At 49.0% G+C, this 14,699-nt stretch overlaps 1 long non-coding RNA gene across 1 annotated transcript in view; it reads right to left on the minus strand.

Moving 5' to 3' along the window:
* The window catches only part of LOC132531792 (uncharacterized), a 160,280-nt gene that overhangs the window by 75,088 nt on the left and 70,493 nt on the right, over positions 1–14,699 (minus strand). The window contains exon 3 of the long non-coding RNA XR_009544228.1: positions 5,059–5,239. This is a non-coding gene — a long non-coding RNA (uncharacterized LOC132531792). The remainder of the gene's footprint in view (positions 1–5,058; positions 5,240–14,699) is intronic.

The raw sequence follows: 14,699 nt of genomic DNA on the forward strand, positions 1-14,699 counted from the left end.
AAACAGAACAGTAGCACATGCTGTTCGTTGTCTACCCCAAAATCATTCCTTCCCACTTCTTTGCTTCCCACTACAGCTGAGCACCCCAGTTGCGTGACTTCCTAGCCTCTCAGGTTGCTAGATCAAGAGCGTGTGACCCTTCGAAATGCAGCATGGGAGGGCACTTGTGTTCTTGGTTGGCACACTGTTGTGCCAACCTGGAACTCTGGCTCTGGACAACTGGAGGGAGACAGAGGCCCTGGGTGGCCTGTGAGGCTCAGGGCGCAGGCTCTCCTGAGGGGCTTGAGAGGCTCGGCTCCCTCCACTAGAACTGAGAGGTGAGAGAGCTTTTTCCAGACTGCAGGCCAAGTCCCAGAGGAGGATGAGGAACCAGGCCTATTGCATCCAACTGTGAGTTGTTCAGAAGTGCCTTCTTATGTCATTTTCAATAAGTATTTGTACAATGCCTACGAGTGCCAGGTACCCTACTGTGTGCTGGTAGACAAGACAGATAGGTTCCCTGCCTATCCAATGGCCACAGCAGTTCCAATGAACACAGACTTCCCAACTTTCTAAATCACTGTGAGCATAACTGTCAGCATATTCCCACCTCTGTGTTTTGAAATCCATCAATAATCCAAGGACACTCCCACAGTCCCTGGCTTGATGTTGCTCAAGATGAATTGTTTTGCAGGAAAGTGAATATTTATTGAGCATCTTCTACGTGTAAGACTTGTAAGACTGTGTAAGACTTGGTTCTATAAACATGAGGTCCATTTTCACCCCTCAGGGAGCTTACATTCTGGGGTGGTTGGAAGAGGACAAATGTTTGATCTGAGTAACACAAGTTATCATGCCTGAAGGAACCACAGGGAAGCTCCAGAGCAGCTGCGTCTGCTTTGGGGATGAGGTGACCCTAAAGGTGGTAGGATTCCATCAGGCAGAAAAGGATAGGAGATGACCCACAAGAACAAGTTAAGGGGCAATGCCCAAATGGGGAAAAAAAACAAGCTGAGGATGGGGATAGGAATCAAACTGGCCTAGAGACGGGGTTTGCAACCTGATCGGAAGACCTTAAATATTAAGCCAAAGAATTTGGACTGCATCCTATGGGCAAAGGGGCATTTCAGGCCAGGAAGTAATGTGACAGACCCAGTGCTGTGGGAAGATTACTTTGACATCTGTGATGGAGATGATTAAGAAGGAGGAGACCCTAGAAGCAGCAAACTGAGGCCTGAGCAGCTTCAGAGCTTTCAGAGAGGGGCTCACACCCTCTGGGTTTGATTCCTGGCTCAGTTGCTCTGCTAAGACTGAGCACATCCTGCTGTGGAAGACTGCTGGTCGCCTCTCAATATCCACTTCCCTCTCTCTCCTTTCTAACAAAATCTTGAGTTTGTCTGGGGCAGCAAAATTCCCTGTTAAAAATATTCACCTCCTCCGAATCTAGCTGAAGATGTCCATATTTCTGGCCAATGAGGCATACAAAGAATTTTATAGTGGGGCTTCTGGAAAGGTTCTGTTTTCTTGATAAAAAGACATTGATCCAGCCAGCACAAATTTTTTCCTTACCCACTTCTTCCAGCTTGGAACTCAGTTGTGAAGCCTGGAAGTGGTGCAGCCATTTGTGACCATGAGGATAAAAGCTACCAGTCAAGGATGGCAGAGCAGGAAGAGAGCAGGAGTCTTGATTCTTAATGACTTTCGTGAACAGCTGTACCAACCTGGACTGCCTATCTCTAGCCTTCCTATTATGTAAGAAAAATAACTGTTTAACTTGTTTAAGGTTTCTCTTAAGCAGCCAAATGTAATTCCTAACTGATATACATGGCTACCCTGAATGCCTCACTTTCTCCCTCTTTTCATGATCTCACAGCCTGGCACAGGAATGGATTATCCATCGACCACGTGCTTTTCAGAAGCTGCCCACAAGAACAGCTGAAGAGGCCCTCAGTCTATACTGCCCCCTTGGTCCCAACTCTCTCAGCCTTGCAGGGCCTCCCTAGCTTGCCTGGATCTTCCAGAGACCAGAAGGCAATGCCAGCTGGGACAGCCCCAGGAGGTCTGCAGCTGTGAATCCTAGGCAAGAGTCCTAGACCAGCAGTCAGAAGTCCTGGGATGCCGCACCACCTCTGCTACTAATCAGGACATGACCTTGACCCAGTCACTCCCAATGCCCTTGGGCCTCAGTCACCCTATCTTGGGAATGTGGGGATTGAGCTAGGTCAAAGTTTTCAAAGCATGCATCAATTAGTTTGCATTTAACTGTAAATAATAAAAGCAAAAACAAACAAACAAATAGAAAAAAATAATAATAAAAGCAAGGAAAAAATGAACAGCAAAAAATCAAAACCAAAAAGATAGTGTATTCAAACAGGCTTAAACAATGAAGAAAGTTATCATCTGATAAAGTCCAGAGACAGGACCACTCCAGGGCTGGTACGGTCAGCTGCCCACCAATGTCGTCAGGCACTCTGCAGTTCTCCATGGATTAGTTTTGTCCCTGATCTGGCTTTCTTCAGGGGCACAGGTTGGCTACCACAGTACCAGGCAGCACAACCAAGGCACACCCCTAGCCAAGAATGAAGTGAATCCATCTTTCTTGTGTTTGATTTTTAGGAGCAAGAAGTTTTTCCCACAAGGCCCTATCAGACTTCCTTTTACCACTCACTGGCCAGAAGTGCCCCTTTCCAACCCATCACAGAAAAGGAAAGATGGGATTGCCATCTGGTCTGAACGTATTCCGGAGAGCCAACCATGACCAGTGCAGAAAGGGAGCCCTCTTCTCTAAAGAAATACCACATGACCCCATGAGACAGAGCAGATAAAAGCAGAGGCCCTTGGAATGAAGTTAGGAATGGGAAGAAGGCTAGCCCCACTCCTACTGTCCTCAAAGTCCCAGTCACAGAACCCTGGAGCCCTTAACACCAGTTTGAAAGCCACTGGGCTTGATCTCTAAGGCAGCTTCTCACTCCAACACCCCATGGGTCTCTGCTTCTATGATTAATGGCTCTAGCAGAATGGGGTCAATAAGAAAGGGGAAACTACCCGCATCCCCTGAGGTCACCCTGAAGACGGGCCCAGTCAAAGGGCCTGGGGGCTTCTCCTAGCCTGGCTGCAGCTAGGAAAACTCTACGGATCGTGTTGTACACTCATCATAGTGACACACACTCATACAACCTCTTCCAGTTTGCAGGCACATAATCTCATCCAGTCTAAGAAGCTGCCTTATGAGTAGCGTATGGCGCAGATGGCTCTAAACGAGAGCCACAGAGGTGGGGAAACCGAGGCATAAAACAAGGAGGCCTTGGCTCGCAAAGCCAGGGTCTGGAAGAGCCTAGCTGGAACCACAGGCTGCCAATTTGGCCTAAGGGAAATTGAGGATACAAGGAAAAAAGACATAGGCATGACGGCAAGGCCCCAGATCACGGAGGCACAGGCTTGCTGGCTGGGTGATTGGGTCTCTCAGTCTCTCTGGGCCCCACTCCCCTCAGGGTCACTGGGAGGATGGGGCGGAGCCCTGTGAAGGGTTGTTTAAAAGAGCTGTGGGATCTTCCAGGCGGAGGCTGCAGACAGCTTGGGGAGGGCAAGCTCTGTTTCCTTACTTCAGACTATACCTGAAGGAAGACTGGGCCCCAACCACAGACTGCCACCCTGTGCCTGCCACCTCCTCCTGGGCACTTCCCCCACTCCCTGGAGGCAGACGGCTGCTGAGGGCGCTCCCCACAAGCCGGCTCATTAAAGATTTGCTCTGTCAAGCAGCAATCAAAATAAACAGACCAGCCTGAAAGCCAGGGAACTAAAAACCAATTAAGAGGGAATGGAGATGGAAGGAGGGGTGGAAGCAGGAGGGGAAAAGAGGCCGGGGCTTTCCAAAGACTCAGTTCCCATGGCAGCCAGCTTCCAAAATAGTCTGGGAATGAAAAATAATGAAAACCACAGCGGAGAGAAAAGCGATCCTGGCAGAAGAGTCCCGACCTCGGGATTGGCTAAATCCCCTTGCTCCTGGCTCCCAGAGGGCGCCTCGTGGGTCAGAGCACCGGTGACCTGTCCCTCGCTGCCACCACCCCCCCGCCCACCCGTTCCTCTTTTCCTCTCAAGGCTGTGAATGGTGCAGACCCTTGCAGGCCCTGCTGCCAAGGCCCCAGGGTGAGGGAGCCACAGTCAACACCTGCCCCACGGGGAAACTGTGATGGAGACGGGGAGGGCTAGGGACAAGACCAGAAGGGGAAGTTCAGGTCTGCCAGCCTGGTTTCAGAGGGCTTCCTGGAGGAAGTGACATTCAGACTGAGATCTGAAGTAAGAGCTGGCCAAGAAATGAACAGAAGGAAGAGCGCCTCAGGAAGAGAGAAGAGGAATAGAAAAGGCCCGGGAGTGGAGGAGCAGAAGAGAGAGAAACACCAGAAGTTGGGTAGGGCTGACAGTTATTGAGCTGGGCATGCTCTGTGGCAAGCTGAGTGCCTTTTATGCACTGAATCCTGAGTGGTGAGAACCCCAGCAGACTGCGACTCCCAGATTTTGTAAAGGTGGTGGAGCCAGGATCCCAGCCCACATCTGCGGACACTACACCTGCCCCCTTTCCCCTCTGCCTGGAGCCGGGCCTTCCGGGGAGCCCCCAGTTCCCTGCCCCTTCCCCTACCCGGGTGACAGGGGACCCTGCATGGCATTCCTAGCGTCACTTCCTAATGATATCTCCGAGGAGGCCCCTCAGCCCACCAGGAGGCATCACCCGAGGCATCACCGTTTAACCATCTCCAGACCCCCTTGTGGTCTGGTTTCTGTTTCATTGGTGAGGCAACAGGAAAGCTGAGATCCTATTAAGCTCACTTGCAGTTGCCAAAAAGGAATAACGGCCAAGATTAAGTTAACCCTTTCACACTCCCTCGCTTCCTGAGCCACAGAAATAAGAGCCCTGAACCAGATTACCATCAAGGGAAGCAACACCTCAGCCCCAGAGGAACGGGTTCCCAGGCCCAGAGGGACACCTGGCCTCCCCAGGAGGCCGGACCGCTCGGAAGCCTGTTCTGCACCAGCGTAAGCAACGGCGTGATAACGGGCAGTGCCCTGCCGAACAGCACTTACTCAGTGGACGGGCTCCTAGTTGGGAAGCAGGACGGCGCTAACTGGACCTGGGTCTTCCAAACAGGAAGAGGCGAGGTGAAGGCTGTGGAGTTCAGGGGCAGCTCTTAGGCTCTGACTTTTCACTCTCTTTCCAGGAAGCCAAGCCAGCACCAAGTGGGAGTCCACTGGAAACGGGGTGCACCTGAGAAGGCAAAAGCACAGCCATCAGATCCCAACTTCGTGTCCTCTGAAGTCTCTGAGCAGGACAAGGGGAACGTGGGCCAAGGAAAGAGCACTGGACTCAATGTCCAGAAAGCTGGCTTTGAGTAGAGTACCTGTCCTGTCCTCGTGGTGAATGAAGCATAGACTTTGTAATCAGAGCCCCCCAGGCATCAACCTTAGTTCCATCATCTGGTAGCTGTGTGACCATGGGCAGATGACTCCTTCTGAGCCTCGGGTCTCCTCAACAGTAAATGGGCATAATAATACTGACCCCATAGGGAGGGTCTCTATAAGGGTGACAAGAGGCGCCAGAGTGCCCAGTGTAAGCTGGGGGCGGAGTAGGGACTCACTAGCATTCCTTCCTCCCCTAAGCCTCAGCTTCACCAACTGTAAAATGGGGTACCAACTCTCCTAGGTTAAGTGTGCAAAGCGCTCGGAAAACTGCAAAGGCCTATGGATTCGTGCAAGGGGCCTCTGGCTGGGGAAGATGCTGAATCCCTCCCTTGCCAGCCCACGCTACCCTCAGCATTTCTCTCACCTGCCATCAGCCGTAAGGCCTTCCTTACCCTGCACAGCCCCTTCCTGGGTGGCCTTGAGGAGTCTCTGTGGCCACGGAGTTAAAAGAACATTTATGGGGCAAATATAAGAAACTCCCAGCAAGTATAAGAAATCGGGATTATGATGCACCCCCGCTCCCTGGCTTCCCACTTGCTGTTGAAGGAGATGGGGCCCGCGCACAGAAGGTGACCCTCCTGAAGTCATGGCTTGTAAGTGTCTGGGTTTGGAACCCCAGGGCTGTCCCACTCCGCGGCCATTGCTCCTGCCCCATCCACACCCCCAGTTCACTGGCTGAATGACTCCCAGGCCTGAGGGGCCTGTCCAGGGCCAGCACAAGGAGCCTCCTGAGACCTGGGGTGGGTCCCTCTGCCTCTGGGTGCCGAGAGTGGTCACCCTTCCACCAACGGGAGAGAGTGACAGGCTGAGTTACCACCGGCTTCCTCGCTGGCCGAGGGCTGCCCGGAAGTAGCCCACAACGTGATGGGAAGGACAGCCTGCCCGGGAGGTGGTGACCCTCAGCCCTGGGTTTGAATCTGCACTCAGCTGTGCAAACCTGCACAACCCTGAACCTCTCTGGCTCTCAGTCACCTCAGCAGTACGTCTGTAAATCCAGGAAAAACGTGCCCCATCTCACAGGCTGTGGGAAGATTGGAATGAGATGACTGACAGGTGTTGAAAACAGGCAAACCTTGTTGTCTTTCGTAATTAGCACACTCATTATTTGTTTGTGTTTCTAAGCAGCAGATTCACTAAGTGGGTTAAACAGCTTCTCACTCCCCACTCCTTGGGCATCCCCATCCTGTTGACACTAGTCCTCTTTGTGCACCAACAGTGAGAAGATGAACCCGTGCCCGAGTCAGAACATCCTGGTGGAGCAGAGTCGACTGCTTATCTCAAGGGCTGGCTGTGCTGACCCTGAGACAAACTGAGCCGAGAGAAGCCACGTGTGGTTCCTCCATCTGACTCTCATAAATTAATAAGATGACGCGTCAGGTCAGTAGCCACCTGACACATTTGCGTGGGGCACGGGGCTCACCCTTTACAGACAGAATCCTAGGAGCACCACATCACAGCCCTGTGATGGAGCAGTGACTGACTTATTTCCTCCCTTCCTCCCTCCCTCCCCCACTTCCTTCCTTCCCTCAGATTTCCACCTTTGATCCCTAAAGCCACATTTCCAGGCAGTCCCAGGGCTGTGCCAGGGAGGAGGGACTGCTGGCCTCAGGGCCCCCGTCCTGGGCAGGCAGGAAGGGCCCAGCCATCTGAGAGGACCCGGGGAACTGACCCAGTCAGAGCAGCAAAGGGAACAGAGCAGGGGCAGAGATCTGGGGCTCAGAGAAGGCGTTTGCTTGGAGATTTGGGGCAGCAGGCCAAGTAGGGAAGCCCTTCTGCCTGGATGTCCATGAAGGAACGTTTCCCAGCCAGCCCCACAGATCCACACCTCTAAAGCTAATGCCAGAGGCTCCCGCAGCAAGGCCTGGGGCACCAGAGGCGCACAGTCAAGGAGTTATCAAACCAAACCAACCAGGCAGTTAGATGAAAAGGCAGCCCCCGCCAGCATCAGAGGAAATCAGGGGAAGCACCCAGACAGCTGGGCCAGGTCTTGAGGAAGAAGCAGGGAGTCAGAGAAAGCCCAGAGCAGCTGAGAGGGGGGCTCTGGCCCCGAGAAGCTGGATTCAGGGGCGGAGGGGAAGCCCCTCATCCTGGGGGGCTCCGAGGAACACATGTCCCCTAGGCTCTAGGTGGCTGCACTCCCATGTCCCCGGGGGCCACAGAGAGATATGCTCAGCCACTGGGCTCAAGGGGACCCTGTGTTTCTCATGGGTCATCCATTCAACTCTCACAGCCAACCCCATGAGGCAGGAATCATCATGCCCAGTTAACTCTAAAGAGTCTGCAGCTCAGAGAGGTTAACTAACTCACTGAGTCACACAGTGTCCTTGTCAGGTTCATCTGGCCGCAAAGACTCTGCATACTTACTGTTTGACGGGTTAAAATCATTAACCAGTGACTGTTCCCGGCCTCCCTCTTCCCCTCTCCTGCTAAAGGGACTCCGGCCGACCCACCTCCTTGCCTCTCCTTCCCACCCTTGAAGTCATCCCTGCCGGGGAAGGTGGTTCCCTGGGCCTTTGAAAAGCAGAAATTGGAAGAAAAGGGGAAAGGAGAGAAAGGTCCGAGAGGCACTGGGTGGCTTTGAGGTGGAATTATGGGGAGAGGAGAAAGCTGTGTCCTGAGGAGGCACAGAGGTGGAGAGATGTGTGGGCTCAGAAGTACCCGCTTCCGTGACTGAGAAATCCAAGGACAGAACTGAAGTTCTAGTGACATCATGTTTGGCTTCTGAACTCTGTTCTCTTGAACCAACACCACTGAGGCTGGCCCCCATGAATCACAGATGTGGAAGCATCTCATTTGTAAGAAGAGAGGAGGAAAGGGAAGGGAATTGGGACTGAGGCAAGGCAGAGACCAGCCTCCTCTCACAGCATCTTTGCTTTCTTTTGTGTGGTGTTCTCCTCTGTGCACTCACCACTTGCTTTGTTCACTTTTAGTTTCTGCTCCGGTATGACTTCGGTTAGCACACAGCCCACCATGGCCACCTGCAGCATCTCTTCAGTGCTTTTCTAGAATGATGACAATTCTGTTTGCGTTCCCACTGTGAACTATTTCATTGTACTCATGTTTCCTGGTTCAAAAATCATTTTCCCACAATTAGGTCTCTTTGACGGTTTTATTTATCTTTAAAGCTTAACCTTCAGCTGTTCTTTTTTTAAAAATTTTATTTATTTGATTTATTTATTTTTGGCTGTGTTGGGTCTTCATTGCTGTGTGCGGGCTTTCTCCAGTTGCAGCGAACGAGGTGCCACTCCTTGCTGCGGTGCGCGGGCTTCTCATTGCGGCGGCTTCTCTTGTTGCAGAGCACGGGCTCTAGGTGCACAGGCTTCAGTAGTTGTGGCTTGCGGGCTCTAGAGCGCAGGCTCAGTAGTTGTGGCGCATGGGCTCAGTTGCTCCACGGCATGTGGGTTCTTCCCGAACCAGGGCTCGAACCCGTGTCCCCTGCATTGGCAGGAGGATTCTTAACCACTGCGCCACCAGGGAAGCCCCCTTCAGCGGTTCTTGATGCATCATTGTGGCCTCATGTTTTGTAGCTCCATTATCAAGTCTAGGGCTTGTGAATCTACAGAACTGTATGTTGATCCTTCAAAAATTCACAAATATAACTGGTTTATTGAAGAGTCTCAACTTAGTGGGAAATAAACACAAAAATGGCTTTATGGCTTCTATCCTCCCCTATCTATACTATGACAAATTCCTTTTCTCATTGGTTAAAGGCTCCCTTAACTATAACTCGGTCCAACCCAACTATAACTTGGTCCAACCCATACATTTTAGTCTCCTTGAGTTTCCAGGACAATCTGGTTCTGTTCATCAAGACGCATTTCTGCTTATTGGTTTGTTTCTTCTCCTCCTCCCTTTCCCAGGAGAGGCCAGAGCTGTAGCCCCAGTTAGTTGCAATGGAGAAGGGATCTGATCTGATCTTCACACACTTTCCCCCACCTCCTCCTAGGTCCAGGTCATCCAGCGTTTGGGACAAAGAGAAGGAGGTGGAAAAGGGCACACATCTTCTAACTCATTCAGGCTGAAGTCCTCTCCAGGTTGGTTGCCTCTGCTAATTATTTAGTTAAGCCAAATGACCTCTGGCGCCTCCAGTGCAGCAGGCATCCACGGGCTGGCTCTCCCATGGGATGCAAGAAGCAAAGGGCCATTTGCTGCTGGTACTTCTCACTCAGCAGGCAGCCTGCTGCGGGGGAAGGAGGGGGCAGGCAGTGGGGCGGGGGCGTTGGTGGGGAGGAGATAGGAGGAAGGGAGAAAGGGGAAGACAGGAGGGGGTAACAGTAAAGAACTCAAGACCAGCTGCCTTATCCTTATTCGGCATCCACTAAACCCACAGGAAACTTGGGAACCCTGGCTTTGCCAAATAGCGGGAGAGCCGCTGCTCCATCTCCACTCTGCCAGCCAGCCCTCTCTCCTGCTCGCGTCACACAGGGGAGGACCAGAAACTCCCTTCTCCCATTTTGTGGGCCCCTTCAAAATATAAAAAGACTTTTGCAAGCACCTCCAAAAGATTTTTTTTTTTAACTTTCTGCAAAGATATTTTAATGTGGGCAAATGATTTTTGAACCATTTTGAACCATCCAGGAGACATAAATAATGGGTCCTTTAAGAAAGGATCTCTTGCATAGAGAACAGACTTGTGGTTGCCAAGGCGGGTGGGTGAGGGATGGACTGGGAGTTTGGGATTAGAAGATGCAAACTATTATATATAGAATGAATAAACAACAAGGTCCTACTGTGTAGCACAGGGAACTATATTCGATATCCTGTGATAAACCATAATGAAAAAGAATATGAAAAAGAATGTATATATATATATGTATAACTGAATCACTTTGCTGTACAGCAGAAATTAACACAACATTGTAAATCAACTGTACTTCAATTAAAAAAAAAGTAATGGGCCTCTTGGTGTCCCCCTTTTTTGGCTTTAAGGAAGAGAAAGGACTCCCTTTCCCTCTCCATTAGAAGGGGAAGAATAGCCTCTCCCGTTATGAGAGCTGCATACTTCCCCCAAAGCCACCAATTCCCAGCTTTCTCCCAGCCCTCTTCTACCAATCGAGGGGTTGGGACTTCCACCCAGGGGCCCAGGCAACTGCAGGAGTTCCATCTGTATAAGGTGAATGTGTCTGCATACAAGGAAATGGTGCGCGAGACAAGACTGCCAACCAAGTTGCAGAGCGGATAGCTTTGCCCAAAGAGGTATGTGCTGAATCCCGTTGGCATTTTAAACTGGCAGGCCAATTAGTTGTTTCTGTCTGGACTGAATGTGCCTTCATGAGGGGCTGTGGATAACTGTGATCACATGAAACTGTCAGACAAGCTCATCTGGACAACCTAGGGGCAGGTCAGAGTGAATTATCGTGCTTCACAGTACTTTTGAAGAAAGGCAGCTTTACTGCTTTTATGTAGATACAGTAATGGGAACCAGGTGTGACTGCTTCAAGGCCCAGCTAAGAATGAGTTGTAGCCAGCAAAGCAGTTGTCTATATGTGAATGATGTGACTTTAAATGTCTTGTGTGACTGTCTCTCCTAACATCGTTGTCTATCTTTTTGTACTTCCATGAAGAAAGGCTGGCTAAGCAAAGGTTAACCTCTTCCCAGCAACATCCAAATTATTCCAAACCTCAGATGACCACCTCCCGAAAATCAGAGATGTTTGCCTGAGCTGGCAGCTCATGAGGAAGCTTGCGTTTCACAGCAGGAAGAGGAGTTTAGCCAAAATTTCCACATTGAGACAACCTTGATCCCAGCCCTAACCCATCTCAAAACGAGTATGTCCAGACTTGGGTGCTTAGTAATACGAGATGAACTTAGCTGAGTTGAAATATCAAGAGGAGAAAGAGGGAAAGCTGAAGGTTCCCCTATGGGACCAGACCTGGACCAGATCCAGAAAAAGGTATTGAAATCGTGACTCATTCAATTCAGTGACTACTCTGTATCTGATTCTTTTTGGGGGGATGCTCTGATGAACAAGCCATGGTCCATGTCCTCCAGGAAAATTGAATCTTGTAGTTGAGAAGGGACATCCGTCATAATAGTGGCACAAGGCAAAGTGAAGGAGATGCAGCAGGACAGAAATAAACAGCATTCCACAGTGGGGCAGAAGAACCACAAGAGGCCCTATGAAGGAGAAAACTTCTGAGATCAGCTTTAAAGCTAAGTTTTTATTTTAAAAAAACTAAACTGATAACGGACACATAAATGAGTATCATTAGAGCACAATTATTTGAAGAACAGTTTGGCAATATCTCCTACAGTTGAGGATATGCATTCCATCACCCAGTAATTACGCATCCAGGTATATACGGTAGAAGACTCTCCCACGTGGGCTAGAGGAGACACACACAAAGATATTCAATACCACTTTCTATGTAATGTCAGAAAACTAGAAATGACCTAAATGTCCACTAATAGATAAAAGGATGAATAAACGGAGGTATATGCATACAATGGAAAACTATACAGAGGTTGAAGTGAGTGTTCTAGAGCTTCATGTATCAATATGGAAAAATTAGAAAATTTTGTTCAAAGCATTTAAGGATATCTCTGATCAATCATGAGTCGGTCACTAGGCTGACCCAGCAGAGACTTCAATGGCTGCACATACAGGAAATACGGCTTTTATGGAATTAGTCCAGCAAAGTCACTAAGCAAGCCGATAGCAACAACAAACCCTTCAAGGAAAGGAGAATCTGATTTCCAGACTTGCCATGTTACATCATCTACGCCTAGACACATCATAGCCAAACTGTCGAAAGATAAGAAGAGAATCTTGAACACAGCAAGAGAAAAAACAAACAAACAAGACTCATCATATACAAGAAACTGTCAATCAAGAATTTTCTATCCAGCAGGACTATCCTTCAGAAATGAAGGAGAAATTAAGACATTCCCAGATAAACAAATGCAACAGAAGTCACAATAAATGTACATGAGCCAACCTAGCCAGATTGTTAAATTGGATGTTTTTAATCTAGCTATATGCTATTTACAAGAGACACACTGAAATATATGGACCCAGAAAGTGTGAAGTAAAGGGATGAAGTTAAAATATAACAAAAAATCATCACTGGAAGAAAGCTGGTATAGTAATATCAATATCAGATAAAATAGATTTTAAGGGGGCTTCCCTGGTGGCGCAGTGGTTGAGAGTCCGCCTGCCGATGCAGGGGACGCGGGTTCGTGGCCCTGTCCGGGAGGATCCCACATGCCGCGGAGCGGCTGGGCCCGTGAGTCATGGCCGCTGAGCCTGCGCGTCCGGAGCCTGTGCTCCGCAACGGGAGGGGCCACGGCAGTGAGAGGCCCGCGTACCGCAAAAAAAAAAAAAAAAATAGATTTTAAGGCAAAAGGCATAATTAGGAATAAAGAGGATCAATACGTAATAATGAAAGGGAATTCACTAGGAAAGATATAAGATTTTTTAATGTGTAGACACCTAACAACATGACTTCAAAATATATAAAGTTTGACAGAATTACGAAAAAGGAACCAACGTTTCTACAATCGCAGCAGATCTCTCTATAACCGAGAGAGCAAAGAGATACTATTAGTAATGATTTAAATGAACAATCTTAACGTAATGGACAAATATAGAACACTTCACTCAGTCATTATATTCTTCTTTTTTTTCTTGGAATACTTATAAAGACTGACCGTGTATTATGCACAAACTAGAAATTGACAGCAAGAAATTACTTTTAAGACATTATTTTGTAAATTGATAAACACATTCCTAAATAACTCAAGTGTTAAAGAAGAAATTATAATGGAAATGAGAAAATCTTTAGAACCTAACAATAATTAACATAACGACATTTCTAAATTTCTTGATGCATCTACAGGGATGTTAGAGAGAAAATCCGCATTTTCACTTACGGCTTATGTAAGAAAAGTCAAGGCTACGACTTAGAGTTAATTGTCCACCTCAAGTTAGGGAGGAGGGAAACAACAAAGTAAACCCAAATAATGAAGAAGGAAAGAAATAATAAGGATGAGAACAGAGATTAATGAAATAGAAAATGGACATAGCAAGTAACAATAAAACCAAAAACCTGGTTCTCTGAAAAGACTGCTAAAGGAGACAAATCTCTGGCAAAGTCGATCAATGTAAAAAGAGTGAAGGTGCAAATGAACACTGGTGGAGCCAAGCTGCCACACCAACCATGAACACCCATCTTGAGGATGTTACGTACTTTCTGTTAAAATAGCTTTCTATCTTGTTTAAGCCATTGTCACTTTGAATGTCTGTTTCTTGCAATCAAACCTAATCCTAACCAACACAGAGGGCTCATCCAGGCCTGGGCTGAATCTGGGCATCCCAACTAGGCTGGGCAGGATGGAGGATGGTGGGAGACAGTGATCAGGCAAAGGAGGGGTGGCAGGTCAGGCGGTAGCCAAGTTGGGTTGAGGTGGCAGCTGGGACAGTGGCCGGCAGGACAAGCGGTAACCACACTATGTGGCAGACTGCCAAGCCAGCTTCCAAGAGCCTCCTGGCTTCCCAGGTGAGCTCACCCCTGAGCTGACTCTTGGGGCCCAGACCCACAGGGCAGGTCTGGTTCCTCTGGGACAGGGGCCATATACCAGACTTTTACTTGCAAGTCTCAGGAAGCCCGACTCAAACTGGTTTAAACAATAAAGACAATGTATTCATTCACTCATTTGGCTTAGTTCAATTCAATGGCTCAAACTACGATTCCAAAGACCCACCACGCTGGCCCCACATGGTCCCATGCTACCCACCCTCCAACAGCTCCAGATTCTTCTCTGGTGAGAGAAAAATAGCTTCAGCAGTCCCAGACCTCCCATCCATACCCCACACCATCCAGGGAGAAAGATTTCCTTTCCTAGGACCTCCCTTAGTCTAGTGATTAGTGCTCTCTCATTGGCCAAAATTAGGTCATGTGCCTTTCTCTAAGCCAATCAACTTGCTGATTGACTTCAGCCAATCAGGACCCACCACTGGAGCTGCTGCTCAGCTGAGTAACCTGGACAATTTACTGAGCCTTGCTCTCCTCATGTTTCATAGAGGATGTTAATAATACCTAACTCGTAGTGTTTTCAGACATTATAAATAAAATCAGAATTTAGCCAGCACAGTGCACGATACTCTCTGCATTTGATCAATGGTAGCCATTAATAGATATTAGCACTGGAACTTCCCTGGTGGTCCAGAGGTCAAGACTCTGTGCTCCCATTGCAGGGGGCCCGGGTTCGATTCCTGGTCAGGGAACTAGATCCCCCATGCCACAACTAAAGATCCCAACTCGGC

Source organism: Lagenorhynchus albirostris, chromosome 13, assembly GCF_949774975.1.
Source record: "Lagenorhynchus albirostris chromosome 13, mLagAlb1.1, whole genome shotgun sequence".
NCBI lineage: Eukaryota > Metazoa > Chordata > Mammalia > Artiodactyla > Delphinidae > Lagenorhynchus > Lagenorhynchus albirostris.